This window comes from Boleophthalmus pectinirostris, unplaced genomic scaffold (assembly GCF_026225935.1).
Source record: "Boleophthalmus pectinirostris isolate CB_2022bp ecotype Guang Dong unplaced genomic scaffold, ASM2622593v1 HiC_scaffold_2823, whole genome shotgun sequence".
Taxonomy (NCBI): Eukaryota; Metazoa; Chordata; class Actinopteri; order Gobiiformes; family Gobiidae; genus Boleophthalmus; species Boleophthalmus pectinirostris.
The window spans coordinates 1,094,178-1,109,029 of NW_026571288.1; the positions used below are offsets into that span (position 1 = coordinate 1,094,178).

Here is a 14,852-nt window from a genome sequence, read left to right on the forward strand (position 1 = left end):
ACGAAAGCAGGACTAATGCAGGACTAATGCAGGACTAAACCAGGACTAAACCAGGACTAATGCAGGACTAAACCAGGACTAAACCAGGACTAATGCAGGACTAAACCAGGACTAATGCAGGACTAAACCAGGACTAAACCAGGACTAATGCAGGACTAAACCAGGACTAAACCAGGACCAAACCAGGACTAAACCAGGACTGAACCAGGACTAATGCAGGACTAAAGCAGGACTAGATAAAGACTATAGTAAGTACAAAACAGGACAAAGCATTTCTATCCTTCAGTAAAAAAAAAAAAAAGGCTGTTTACAGCGATGTCCTAAAGTCTGTTTTCTTTCTCTGTCTGTGTCCTAATGCTGTGATGTTGATTTGCTCACATTCTCGCAGCTGGACTCTGCCCATGCATTCACTGACAGCAGACACACGAATCATATCTGTGCGTAACATCAGAAACATTTATATGACAATAAACGTATTCCATAACCTGGAGTTAACCTCACCTCAGGTGAGTCTGCGGGAGCAGAGGTGGACACTTGTGCCTCAGGTGAGTCTGCGGGAGTGGACTGTGGGACAGACGGGAGCAGGAGTGAGAAATCAGCGGGTCTGCTGTGGGATGGGAGCACATGAGGCAGACACTGGTCTTAAACGAACGCAGAGGAAACTATAAGTTTGATGTGTGCGTGTGTGCACAGGCTTACAGAGGTGCACGTGCATGAGAGGGGTGCACGTGGAGTGTTCAGAACACAAACCCAGTCAGTTCCGTCATGGCCCACACAAAATTCTGTATTCCTGGTGCCTCTGCTGATGTGGACTTGCATCGTGGCACTCCGGAGCCGTTTTATTGTCACATATATGACTTTTCCCCACACTCCTCTTTGCTGCCTGATAATGACTCAGAGATTACAGACTTTGCCCACACTGGCAGTGCTTTTAATGCCACAGCGTCACAGATTAATTCAGATGTCGTCACCATATTTGTATTTGTACCGTCCCACTCCAGCCTCCAGCAGAAGTCCAGCTCCACCTGGACACGCCCACTTGCGCTTTGCACTAAGTCTGGGGGCAAGATACTGCCCCTAAACTCCAAAGCTCCACCTGCATCGCCATGGCAACAGATCTTATCGGCACTTCCTCCTCCTCTTCTCTCTCTTTCTCTCCTCTCCCCTTCAACTTTCTCCTTCGTCCATACTTCCCCCTCTACTCTCTCTCCTCCTCTTCCTCTATTCCTCCTCTTCGTCTCTCCTTCCTCTTTCTCCCTCTCCTCCTCCCGATTTTCCTCCTCTCTTACATGTCTCCTCTTCTTGCTCTCCTCCTCTTCTCTTTCCCTCTCTCTTCTTTTCTCTCTCTCCTCCTCTTCTCTCCTCCTCCCCCTTTTCTTCCTCTCCTTCTCTCGTCTCCTCCTCCTCCTCCTCCTTTCTCTTTCTCTCTCTTCTCCACCTCACTCCTCCTCTCCCTCTCCACATGAGGAAGTGAAACCCCAAAACTAAACCTGTGACTGTTATGACATTTACTATTTTCATCAGTTTAACATTTTTCTTGATGTTCACAGTGTTTCAGTGTCACCTGCGCTTTTACCACATGGTTGGGATATAACGATTAGAGTTTGGGCCGTATCCAAGTTTTGACACCGTTAAACCTTCTCAGCATTTTACCGGAGTGTACTGTATTACCTTGAGTAATTAAGAATGATTATTTTGTAGCTTGCATCTTTACCATTCAGAAACAGAACAGCAAGCATTCAATTTACCTAAAAATACTGAAAACAAATCACATTTTTAAAGCACAAACGAAACAGTCAACGGATCAGAATTAAATAATAACAGTCTGTCCGAGGAGAGCTAAAGTGCACTTCAACTTAATCAACACAAATCAATGAACCTAAACAGTAGGGGTGTGCAGAAATATTGAAATATCGATATATCGTATCATTTAATTACATGGGCTGCTGTATCAATATATTACCAAGAGGGGGTTTTTTTTTGGTATATTTTACTAAATTATTTTGTTACAGCTACAGTTTTGCTGATTGTTTAGAGGAAGGAAACTTGTTTATGTGACACATTTGACATTTTCAGTGTTTTGATGATTAAAATGTTTGTGTTTCATATGAACTTTGCACAAGAAGTGGTTTAACAAAGACTTTTAGTATCACAGCCACGATTTAGCCTTTATTTTTTATTGAACTGTATCGAATTGATTTGAAAAGCAAAATGCTGCCAAACTGTAGAAGTACAAGTATTTTTTTGGGGGGGGGACCAACTCGTTTGTTGTCAGACTTGCCGTCTTGTCTTGGGCTGTCACGTGATAACGGAACCAAACTAATTGACCATCATCTCCTCACACAGTTAAAAGAAACACTACAGACACTATTAATTTTAAATTGTGATGCATTAAACTGCAAATACAACCACATATTCTTTTGTGCTGAGCAAACAAACTTAGGTGTCAGTAAATTATAATATTACATTAGGTCCTTATGCTGTGCAGATTTTTTTTATGACGGTAATGAAACTTGCTACTTTTTGAGACCTCGGGATCCCGTAACCCTAGTAACATGTAGCTTGATTCATCAGTCGGTTTCACTTGGTGGAAACTGACTGACCTCACTGCTTTAGGTCATGACGTATGTAATGTGGCGCTAACGGGGCTAACTGGTATACTAAGCTTTTCCCAAATCCCGTAGGAAGAACAATAACGTCTTTCCCCTTGATAAAATTCACCAGTCTCTTTGGCTGCGTTCAAACTGCAGCCTGAAGTGACCCAAATCCGATTTTTTGGCCCCTATGTTCCTGTATCTGATCTTTTAATGACAGTCTGAACGACACAGATCCAATTTTTCCAAATGTGACCCAGGACACTTGGATATGTGCTCCTAAAACCGATACATATCTGATCTTTTGACATGCGACTTCAGTGTGAACGGTCAGGTCACATTCATCCACCTACACGTTATCAACAAGACAAAAACGTCACTATTCTGCGCTGAAGTAGGCGAAAATTGTTACTGAACTCCGTGTCACTGAAGTGAAGCACATCTCCACTCACCACTCTTGGCTCCGTCTCCACATCCACATGTTCCTCTCAACGGACGTTGCTGCCGCTGCCCCACAAAACACCAAAAACCTCGTCCTTCTCCTTCTCAATCTCCTCCTTAAAACAAGTAAGTTGTTCATGTTCTGGCTCCGGTACGAGAGGAACTTTAAAATCTCCAGGTGCTCAATGCTGCGTCCATGTTTGGACAACTTCCATAAACACAGAGCACGCTCACTGTGGTTGATGTTGTCGTGTCTCCAGTGCACATGCGGGACACTTTTGGGCCATTTAATGTTCACACTGGAGATCACATACAAGTCACATTTAATTGGAAATGTCAACGACATCGCAAAAACATCGGATTTCACAAAAAAATCTGAATTGAGCATTAAGTCCTGCAGTCTGAACGTAGCCTTTGTTCCGGCTTTAAATCCTCAAACTTGACTAGAGCCCGGCCAATATATTGGTTGGCTGATATGGGCACCTGGAGGCATATCGGCTATCTGTCGATATGCTTGTTGATAGGGGCCGATATTTCACGTGTGATACGTAGTTAAAAATCTTAGACTCTCTACATTCTGTTCATTTAATCCAATTTACAGACAGATAAATGTCCTAATATGTGGCTCCACATCAGTATTTATCTGTGGAGTCATTTGTCTGTGTGTGTGTCCGTACTGTCCCTGAACACACCACAGAGTCGAGTCACTCACGTGTGTTTGTTTACACCCGCAGACACAGATCCAAACACTGAGAGTATATTCTTTTTACGGACAATTAAAAGGACATTTATTAGTGCAGACATGTGATGTGGGAGGAGCCTGTGTGAGCGCTGAGTGTTGGAAATATGTCGACTCTGAAGCTAGTTTTGGTCATTTGTTATGGGTTAGCTGCTGTAGCTTTCACACATAAACAGTCAGTTTTCTATTGGTCTGTTGTAAAGTGACTACATTGGCCGTATATTTGTTACTGGACCTGCATTGATATGTAAATGAGCTGTGAATAGACGTGTAAATTATGACATTTGCGCATATAATTAATTACCACGGCGCGCACGTATTTACAGCTAAAGGCTAATAGCGCTAGTTTCTTTACTAGTTATGGGATCGGTCGCAAATGAGAGACGGCTCTTTGAAGCGAACGACGGGAGCCTGATCCTTATTGGGAGCCGTGTTTTCTCTTTCTCTTACTTTTTTTCTCTTCACATCGCGTGCAGACTCGTGGTAGATTGACAGCGGCAGCAGCTGAAAACAAAACTTTGAGAAATTTGCGTGTGCATAGGATTTTTTAAAAAATGAGCATATTTGGCTGTAGTTTAGCATGAAATAAATAAACCAGGACTAATCTTGGGCTCGAGAGAGAGACCAAGTCCCGACACTCAGTCCTGGTTCAGTTTTGGTTTAGTCCTGTTTTACACGTGGTCTAGATCTGTTTTCGTCCTGGTTTAGTCCTTTTTCAGTCCTGGTTTAGACCTGGTTCAGTCCTGATTCAGTCCTGCTTTAGATGTGCTTTAGACCTGCTTGCAACAAAACAATCTGTAGAGTCGCTTGGGAGCCAAAAGAACCAGCAGCTTTTAGTGAGCCAAGCCAAAAGAGCCGGTTCTCTAAAAAGAACTGGAATACCCATCACGAGTGTCTAGAATGTGATGCAAAAATACCATTAAGCCAACCTACTGTGTGTAAATATCATATTTACACAAGAAATATGAGGCAGAAGAACAATAAATGTTGCCTAAATAAACCCAATTTAAAATGCACTAGAGCCAAACCTAAGTTTTTTTAACAATTCAACATTTACAGTGAATTTTTACATCACTAAATATATCGGCGATTATATCGGCTATCGGCAGCTCCACCTCCCATTATATTGGTTTCATATCGGCCACAACAAAATCCATATCGGTCGGGCTCTAATCTTGACAATCATTGACAACACTGAATATATGTCTCTTTCCTGATTGGCTGGTGAACGAACTCGCACTTCCGGGTTTTTTGTAAACCGTCTGGTGTATTCCAAATCTGTTGATATGATACATTCACGATATGCATCTCACGGTACGATATTTATTGCAATATTTTGTGGAGCCTGACAACACTGTGAATATGATACTTTTTCCTTTTAAAAGGCAAACTTTTGGTTCCATCATCATCCAAAGAACTCTGATTTAAAAGGGTTTAGAACAGTTATTTCTTCATGAAGTCTAAACTGAAACAAAGCAAAGGATCATGGTTGATGTAGTTCTCTCTGTTTTGTTTTAAATTTTTTTATTTTTTTTATTGCCAGTCCATGACTATTCATTTAGGTGAAGAGACTTTTTGACTTTTGCGATTTCACGATATTTTAGTCATTGTTACATCCTTACCACAGAGCGTCCGACTCCAGCCCCCATGACCCTCTGCACTCAGCTATACAGTCCCTGACAAAAGTCTTGTTGTTTATCCATTTTGTAGAAACAAAAGCTTATAACCTGACTTTAAATTAATCGATTGGTTTTAGAAATGTCTCATATGAAAGCTAAAACCCTCCCAAATTATGCTCAATATACTAAAATAAATTTGCTTCACTGAAGAAAGATTGATCATTTAATGAACACAGAAAGGTCAGATTTTGGCAAGACAAAAGTCTTGTGGCCTTGTCATATGATGCACCCAATCCTAGATTACAGCCTCACCTGTGATCAGTTACTGATCAATCAATTAGTGGATGTGTATAAAAAGAACCCAGCACACCAGACCTTCACATCAACTGCAACTTGACCTCTGACAACATGCCTAAGATCCACCCTGAGACCAAAGCGTTAATTATCAAGAGGCTGAAGACCAGATCCACTGCTGAGGTGGTGACACCTTCAATGTGTCTCAGCGTCAAGTACAAAGAATAAGAAAAAGATCTGAAATGATTGGAGATGTTTTTGACAAGCCCAGGTCCGGCAGACGCCGCAAGACAACTGCTCGGTAGGACCGTTTGTTGATTCGAAAATCCAAGGCCCCTTTTCCACTGCAGCAGACTCCACCAGGCCTGGTCACCTCAAGTCCCTGTGTCAACCACAACAGTTTGTAGAATTCTGTCTCGAAATGGCCTCCATGGTCGAATCAGTGCACAGAAACCAGCACTAAACAAAAGGCAATTAAAAAACCGTGTGGCATTTGCCAAGGCCCACAGCCTGCTAAAAGGATGGACACTGGAAAAGTGGCAGAAGGTGGATTTCTCAGATGAATCCTCGGTTGAAATACATCACAGCCGCCGCAAATATTGCAGGAGACCTACTGGAGCCCGCATGGATCCAAGATTCACCCAGAAAACAGTTAATTTTGATGGCGGAAAAATCATGGTCTGGGGTTCCATCCAGTATGGGGATGTGTGAGACATTTGCAGGGTGGAAGGCAATAACAATAACCTAAAATATCAAGAAGTATTAACTACCTCTTACATTCCCAACCATAAAAGGGGTCAAATTTTGCAGCAGGATGGTGCTCCATCACATACTTCTATCTCTACATCAAAGTTTCTCAAGGCGAAGAAGATCAAGGTGCTTCAGGACTGGCCAGCCCAGTCACCAGACATGAACATCATTGAGCATGTCTGGGGTAGAATGAAAGAGGAAGCATGGAAGGCAAAACCAAAGAATCTTGATGAACTCTGGGAGGCATGTAAGACACTTTCTTTGCTATTCCTGATGACTTCATCAACAAATTGTATGAATCATTGTCAAACCGCATGGATGCGTCCTTCAAGCTCATGGAAGTCATACAAGATATTAAATATGGATCACACAGCACCACTACTTAATTCACTGATGTTATGCAACATATTTTTGTATTTGAAGTAAATTATTTGTTCAATTTTCTGTAGGCGACAAAACTTTTGTCTTGCCAAAATCTGACCTTTCTGTGTTCATTAAATGATCAATCTTTCTTCAGTGAAGCAAATTTATTTTAGTATATTGAGCATAGTTTGGGAGGGTTTTAGCTTTCATATGAGACATTTCTAAAACCAATCGATTAATTTAAAGTCAGGTTATAAAAATGGATAAGCGACAAGACTTTTGTCAGGGACTGTAAACTACACATATCAAAAGGTATTCATTTTCAGTTTCAGTTTCATTTGAAAGAAAGCTTCAAACAGGAAATCAGGTCTGTGCATCACATTTGAGGCGGTGTACAGAAACACGTCACTGTGATTTTTCGGACAAATTTTGTGATCGCGAGTTTTGTAATAATAATCCTATTCTACGATTCTTTAAACACGTCGAGAAGAATTGACAAAAACACTGAAATCTTTTTTTCAGACCAAGAGTTTGTTTTCGTCCCTGACAGCTTGTTCTTCTCCCTGCGCTCTCCCTCAGAGTCATGTTTCTTTGACGTGTTGCTCAGATGATTTCAACAGGTTTTAGAGGAGGAGGAGGCAGGACGACAACGCCACACGGGACAATAAACCGGGACGAGGGGCTTTTTTACTCTCACACACCTGGGATAGTGTCCTGAGAAATTTGGACTGCAGGAGGCACTGAGGAAGAGCACAGGGAGCAGAACAAACACATGAAAAACAAACTCTTGGTCTGAAAAACGAACCTCATAACATCATTTATCTGAAGAACAAATGATCCTCATGAAATATGAACTGACAAATGACAAGAATCACATTTCACGACGCTTGTACGATGCTTTCACGCACAATCAGACAAACAGGGATTTTGTCGTTTGAGGAAGAAATTACATTACTTAAATTTTTTTCAGAGTCTTTGTGATTTTCTGTCTCCGTTCAGATTGTGATTTGGAGATGAAACTTTGAGCCCGACTGTACTTGAATCACTTGAAGCACTTTTAAATTTTTTGTTAAGAGGAACTTTATTTTAAAAACTGTCTTACGTCGAAGAAGAATTTATGACAGTAAATGAAAGTTTGAAATGTGATAGTACTGAATTATTAACTGAAAAAATTGACTTAAAAACATAAATGATTTTGTGGAGTTTTGAGCAGCCTGTTCCTGATTCTGCTGTTGTAGCTCATATTTATTTTATTTCACCACATTTATATAATTTTATTTGTATTAAAAATCACCTTCTGATTCCATGGAAACAAAAAAGTTAAAACCAACAACGGAACATTCTCCATGAAGACAGATATGTTTGTTTTATTTTATTTATTTTATTTTTTATTTTTCTAAAACGTTACATACTGTTGAAGGGTTTTTTTTGTTTGTTTTTTATCTTGTTCATTCTATTCTAATAAATAAAATTCTAATAAATAAAATAAAATAAATAAATGTAATGGCCTTGAGCAGGTTTGTTGTTGTATGTTTTCAGTGCAATAACACAATAATAAAAGAGCACGCTTTTATTTGAGCCTCGTTTTTGTCTAAAAAAGTGACAGAGTGTGGCTTTAGGAAGGCCCCCAACTTTCTGCCCATGACTTCAGCTCACGGGGAAACGTTCAGACACATGGAAATAAATGTAAATGAGTCAAACCTCGCAGAATTCTCAGAGCTGCATCTAAGCACGACAACGCAGAAGGAAACCAAGCAATAAATAAATAAAATTAAAAATAGATAAATAAAATGAAATACAATAAAAATAAATGGAACAATAATCTGTCACAACCAGATGATAAACTGCAGTAACACCAACATCCTCCATCTCAAACAAATGCACTTTAAAAAAAAAAAAAAAAAAAAAAAGAATATGAAGCTGATTTGATGCATATATTCTATTTTCTCAAGTCCTGCTTCAGTTTCTGCTTCAACACAAAATCAATCAAACCTGAAGAGCTCCTCCAAACATGTAAACCTGAAAAGTTCACAGTGATACAGCTCCAGCATCAGACAGGCCCCAAATAAAGGCCTGACACAAAGAAACCAGACCTGATTTATCTCACACGTTTTATGATTGTAATTTTTTTTTACATAAATAAAAACATTCTACAGTCGACAGAAGACTGAAACATGAACTGACAAACAAATCCAAAACTCTCCAAACCTCCATGTATTTCAGAACATGTTTGCAGAGGTCTGAACTACAGGGGCAAGACTTTTCAAATAAAAACACACAATCATTCAGAGGTGGGAAAATAAACTATTCTGCATCAAATAAATTGTATTTCTTTATAAAAACGCGGTAAATATCATTGTTTTGATGAGCTGCTCAGACTGGGAAGAGTTTATGTTATGAGTAATTAAAAAGTGAGGCTGTTAAAAAAAAAAGAACAAAAGTTATTTAAAAAAAACAACTCTAAAATAAAAGCAATGCAGCTTTAATCCAGGCATAAAGAAAAACAGACATGTCAAACTCAGGCCCGGGGACCAAATTTGGCCCGCGATATAATTATATTTGGCCCGTGAGATCATATCAAATCTGTATTAGAGATCGACTATAGAGACATTATTTATTTAAAATGTTGTTATTATTTTATACTCTGTTTGTTCTAGATTCACTGTTTAAGCAAAACTATTATTAAATATGTATTTTAATAAGAAAAGGTTTAACATTACAGATCTCAAAAGAAGAGAAAACATGCAGATGATGTTGAAATTTTTCAATAAATATTTTGTTTGGTCCATGACTTAATCCCAGTTTTTATTTTGGCCTCTGTGAATTATTTGAGTTTGACACTCCTGAAGTCAAATGATAAAATATGTTTATTTTGTAATTCCAAATGATCTTCAAATCTTCAAGGGGCCGGTCAGAGTCAAACAAAACTCGGTCCCAAAGCTGGACAATGCTCAGGTCTGCATTATGTTTTTTATTTTTTTATTTTATTTTTTTTTTTTTAATTATTTATCGCTACTTTATAATTTGTATGTTTTTTTTCTTTTATTTGATTTGACTGTTTTTTTTTTAAGACTAGTCTGACCAAATTTGAGCAATTTACCTTTTTATTGTCTTCATTTGATGGTCTCTGTGCAGTACTTTGGAAACAGTTTTGTTTGTAAAATGTGCTGTAGAAATAAAGTGGATTTAAATTTTGTTTTTTGCAGAGAACATTCTAATAAGTGGTGTCTTTGTGATTTGATAATTGCACCTACTTCTACTTCAATTACAATTTAAAATTTATAACGATTTATTACTTCTATTTCAATTTTATTTTGACTTGTACATTTACATTTATATAATTTTGTCTAATTTGACTCAAGTCTGTTGCTGTTTTTTGCAACTTATTTTAGAATTTATTTTAATCATTTATATTTCTTCTCTTTGTTATTATATTTTATTGTGATCTTTGAGCTCCTGTGTCCAAATCATTTCACTTGTGGATCAGTAAAGTTTGTCCAAGTCTAACTGTGCAGCTTTAATGCAAAACAAACACTTTTACAAACTTTTCCTGCAGTACTTGAATACTCCACCCCAGTACTTGTGTTTCTTGTACTTGTACTTGTGTGTACACGCAGAAGCTGCACGTCAAACATGAAACTGTGCACCGAACATCACCGCTCAAAAGCTCGTCATAATAGGCCTAACATGGGTCTAATATATGCGGCCCACGTGCTGATGACACAAACAAGGCGAAGCTTCAACAACAAGTCCTCAATCCCCCCCGTCCCCGCCCCCTCTCGCGCGCTCAGGTCTGCGGAGGGTCCTCGTGTGTTTTTTTTTTTTTGTTTTTTTTTTTGTTTTTTTTTTTTTTTGTTGTTTTTTTTTTCTTTTCGGAGTTTTTTTTTTTTTTTTTTTTTTTTTTTTTTTTTTTGGCGCACTTATGTCACACGCGCGCGCACGAGCTCACAACATCCACGAGCTTCAAAACACGGAGGGTAAAATGTGCCCGAAAATGTGCGCTCTGCCCCGGTCACAGCTCGTCCACAGCGCGGGGACCAGCACCAACTTTTATCATACACCCCTCTCTCTCTCTCTCCCCTCTTTCTCTGTCTATCTCTCCTCTCTCACCCCATCTCTTTTCCTCTCCCCTCCCTCTCCCCCTCTCTATCTCTCCCTCTCTCTCTCTCTCTCTCTTTCTCTATCTCGCTCTCCGCCGCCGCGCAGCCTTTGATAAATAATCTCTCCAAAATCATCCGCTCAACGTAAACTCACAAACACACGGCGTCACGGTGCGCCAGGCCCGGACCCCAGCTCCGCTCTGACCGACTTTAACCGACTTTTACAGAGCCAACACAACAAACACACGACAAAAAGCACGAGAGAGCACGGCGAACGCACGCTTTAAAAGTCCACAAACTTCCACAAAGTCGCACGGTTACGCGCACACCGACTGCGCTTCGGTAACGACACATCTATAACGCGTGGACCGGCCCCGCGGCGAGAGGAGCTGCGAGGCCGAGGAGAGAGCACCAAATCCGGGCACGAGAGAGCAGCGCAGCCCCACATGCAGCGGAGCGACGTGCAGCGACATTACGAGCCCAGAAAAGCAGCAGTTACCCACCGAAAAGTTTGCAGCGCCGCATGAGCCTCTCCACGGATCTGGCCCGGATGGTCCCGCTCTGGCCCGGGTGTTCCGCGGGGGGACGGGCCGTGTGACTCCCGGGGTCCGAGGCGTGCGTCCCGGGGGAGGTTCGGGACTTTTGTCGGTTCTTTTGTCGGTTCTATTGGGTCTCTTCGCGCTGGGGCCTGCGGAGCTCAGGCTGCGGCGCACTTCTGGGCGGTGAGCATTGTGGGAGAGTGACGTCACACTTTCACAAAGTTTTTTTTTTTTTTTTTTTTTTTTCAGGCGCGCGGGTCTCACGGCTGCACGAGCACGGAGCGTACGTGCGTGTTTACTCTTTCTAAACACAGAACATACAGAACATAGACACGTTAAAGACGCACGAGGCTGAGGACAGGGCCCGTGTCACCCACAAACCCGCACCCAGCCTCTGAAGGTTTAAATCACGTGACAGGTGAGCTGTATGGGCACGAGGCTCAAATAAAAATAAAATAAAAACACTGAGGTGACTTTAGTGCTGTGTAACCTGTGCGCGCGCCTCTGGACATGACAACAGTCCGTGTGCACAACAGGAGCCGCTGTAGAACTTTACTTTTATTTTTGCACAGGGTTTTGTTTAATTTTCTAATATTTATTTATCTTGATTCTTCAGTGCCTATTTCTATATTTTTTGCTGTTTATAAACTGTTGCAACACTGTAATTTCCCCATTGTGGGACAAATAAAGTCTTCCTTATCTTATCTTAAAAGAAAGATTTGTAACAAAACAATGTCCATATTAGTAGTTTGAGTTCGTTCTTCAAATTCTTCAAAAGTTACAAATCTGTAAGATTATTTGAACTTCCTGGAGGCCTGTTCTTCAGAAAACAAACAAAACAAACAAAAAGAGTAAAAACATGATTTAAATATTATGATCTAAATAGACCAGAGTCACTGGAGCGTTACCCGGATGTTCGGACCGTCTCTGTTCACTAGATTTATTTGTTTGAATTTAGATTTTTTTTATATATATATATAATTTAAATGAATTTATAAAATAAACAACCAACATCTGAAACATTAACAATGATTTCCAGAGCTCATAAATCACGTCAGTACTTTTAATCAATTCATTATTATAACTTTATTGTTTTAAAACACATTTACATTTTACGTTTAGCTTTGGACAGAGTCGTGTGCGTAATGCGTAAAACCTGTGCGTAATGGACATCCCCACGTGGAGGAGGTGAGGGACTGCTGCCACTGTGCACTTTTTTTTATGAGGAAACCAAACTCCTAATCACAAAATAAAACTGTTTATAACTGCAACATCACATTTGGATAATTTTTAAGTCAATCTATATGTGATGTAGATTTAACAACAACAACGTGAATAGAACCAGAGAAACGCGCGTGTCTGCTGCTGTTTACTGTTAATGGAGACGTAAATAAAATCAAACTAGACGCGACAGTTCGGTGGAAAGGAAATATTGCGTTGATTTTTTTGATCATATATGAGGAGAAGCAGTAAAAATATTGAACACAAAAATCAAATAAAAAAAAAAAAACATCTGTGCGTAAAAGTTCCAACTTTGTGATTTAACTTTCTCTTTCTCACTCCCACCTCTGTCTCTCTCTCACTCTCTCTCTCCGGTGGTGGTCTCGTGCACAGTGCAGAGACGCGGGGTGAGAGAAGCACTTCCAGGTCGCACGAGGCCGCTTCCTCACGAGCCTTTACACACACACACACACACACACACACACACACACACACACACACACACACACACGCACACGCACACGCACACACACACACACACACACCGTCACCCCGTCACCCCCCCGGCCTCGCTCCGCTCCGGTCAGCAGCCCGCAGGTGTGTGGAGCCTGGGTGGGTTGGTGGGTGGGCACACGGTGGAGAGGGGGGGGGGGATCCGTGACGTTTTTTACACATCAATGAAAGTTCAGAAAACAAGTCGAATCTGCCCCGAAGTGCGCCGCTTCCGATTGGGGAATTGGATTTGGAAAACTTTTACGCAGCGCCTGAATTTATCCAACCCGTCTCCAACCCGCGTCCACCCGTGTTTTTATTTATAATCATAGTGTAAATTATTTGTAAATAGCCTAAAGCGTGGTCCAAAACGGTGAGTTTTCTCACGATCATAAAATTTAATTAAATTGTCTGGAAATAACTGGACTAAAAATATTGTCTCTCGGGTGAAACAGCTGCGTAAAACGGTTTGTGGTTTTCAAAATATTGCTCCATTTCCGAGTTTGCGCGAACGCAACTGAGGCTTTGCGGAGAGTTCAGTGCGTTTGCAGCGAGCAGAAAAAAAGTTATGTTGTTCAGAGAAAGAGGCTCAGAACCAAAGCGGAACCGAAGCGAAATCGAAGCGCAGGCGCGTTTTTACTGCCACTTCTCCGGAGGAAAATGTTCGATCTGATTTTGATTTTTTTTTTTTTAATTTTATTCAGGAAGAGCACAAACTGAAGCTGAGTTAGTTTGGTTCGGGGAGAGAGGGGGCAGGTGGGAAATGAAACCAGTAACGAAGAACACTGCACAACTAAAAAGAAAAAAAAAAAAATCTACGTACTTTAAAACATCACCAACCTACAACATTTTTAAATTAAGAAAGATCCAGGCCCAGAGAATAAATATTTGTAAGGAGACAATGGAAAAATGCAAAAATCTAATGGACCAATGACTGTTGATGAAATAATACAGAGAATATTTATTTATTTATGAACAAAAATACAAATGAACATATCTGTTTTGTCACTACTGTGAGGTGTAAATGGATTAAAAATACAATAATAAATACTGAAGATTTTTGTGACAATAACTTATGTTTGGACTGTTGATTTAGTTACAAAAACGCTTTTAATTTGAAAAACATGGTAAAAATAAAACAGATTGATCCTGAAGAGAAAAGTTGAAATGATGGAAAGATGTGATGGTCTGATCTGTCTGTGTGTTTCTGCTTCTGAAAAGTACTTTCAAATATAAGAGTTATATTAGGTCTAAACATCACTGCACTATGTTACACACCAGAACTAAACCAGGTCTAAACTAGGACTGAACCAGGACTGAACCAGGTCTAAACCAGGTCTAAAACAGGACTAAACCAGGTCTAAACCAGGACTAAACCAGGACTGAACCAGGACTAAACTAGGACTAAACCAGGTCTAAACCAGGTCTAAACTAGGACTGAACCAGGACTAAACCAGGTCTAAACCAGGACTGAACCAGGACTAAACTGGGTCTAAAGCAGGTTTAAACCAGGTCTGAGTCAGGTCTAAACAGTTTTACATCAGTAATTAAAACAAACAGCAGCTGAAACTGAAATGAAACTAAAAGGAATGTGTTTTTACCAGAACTAAAACAGAATTAAACCAGGACTAAATCAGGACTAAACCAGAACTAAACCAGGACTAAACCAGGACTAAAGCAGGACTAAAGCAGGACTATCA

At 40.3% G+C, this 14,852-nt stretch overlaps 1 protein-coding gene across 2 annotated transcripts in view; it reads right to left on the reverse strand.

Annotated features, from left to right (window-relative positions):
* The window catches only part of plagl2 (pleiomorphic adenoma gene-like 2), a 69,601-nt gene extending 57,961 nt beyond the window's left edge, over positions 1–11,640 (reverse strand). The window contains exon 1 of one of the 2 annotated variants that reach the window (XM_055159839.1): positions 11,404–11,640. The gene's annotated coding sequence lies outside the window, so the exon portion shown is untranslated. The remainder of the gene's footprint in view (positions 1–11,403) is intronic. The other variant, XM_055159838.1, reaches the window with a different exon arrangement.
* Positions 11,641–14,852: the final 3,212 nt, after the last annotated feature.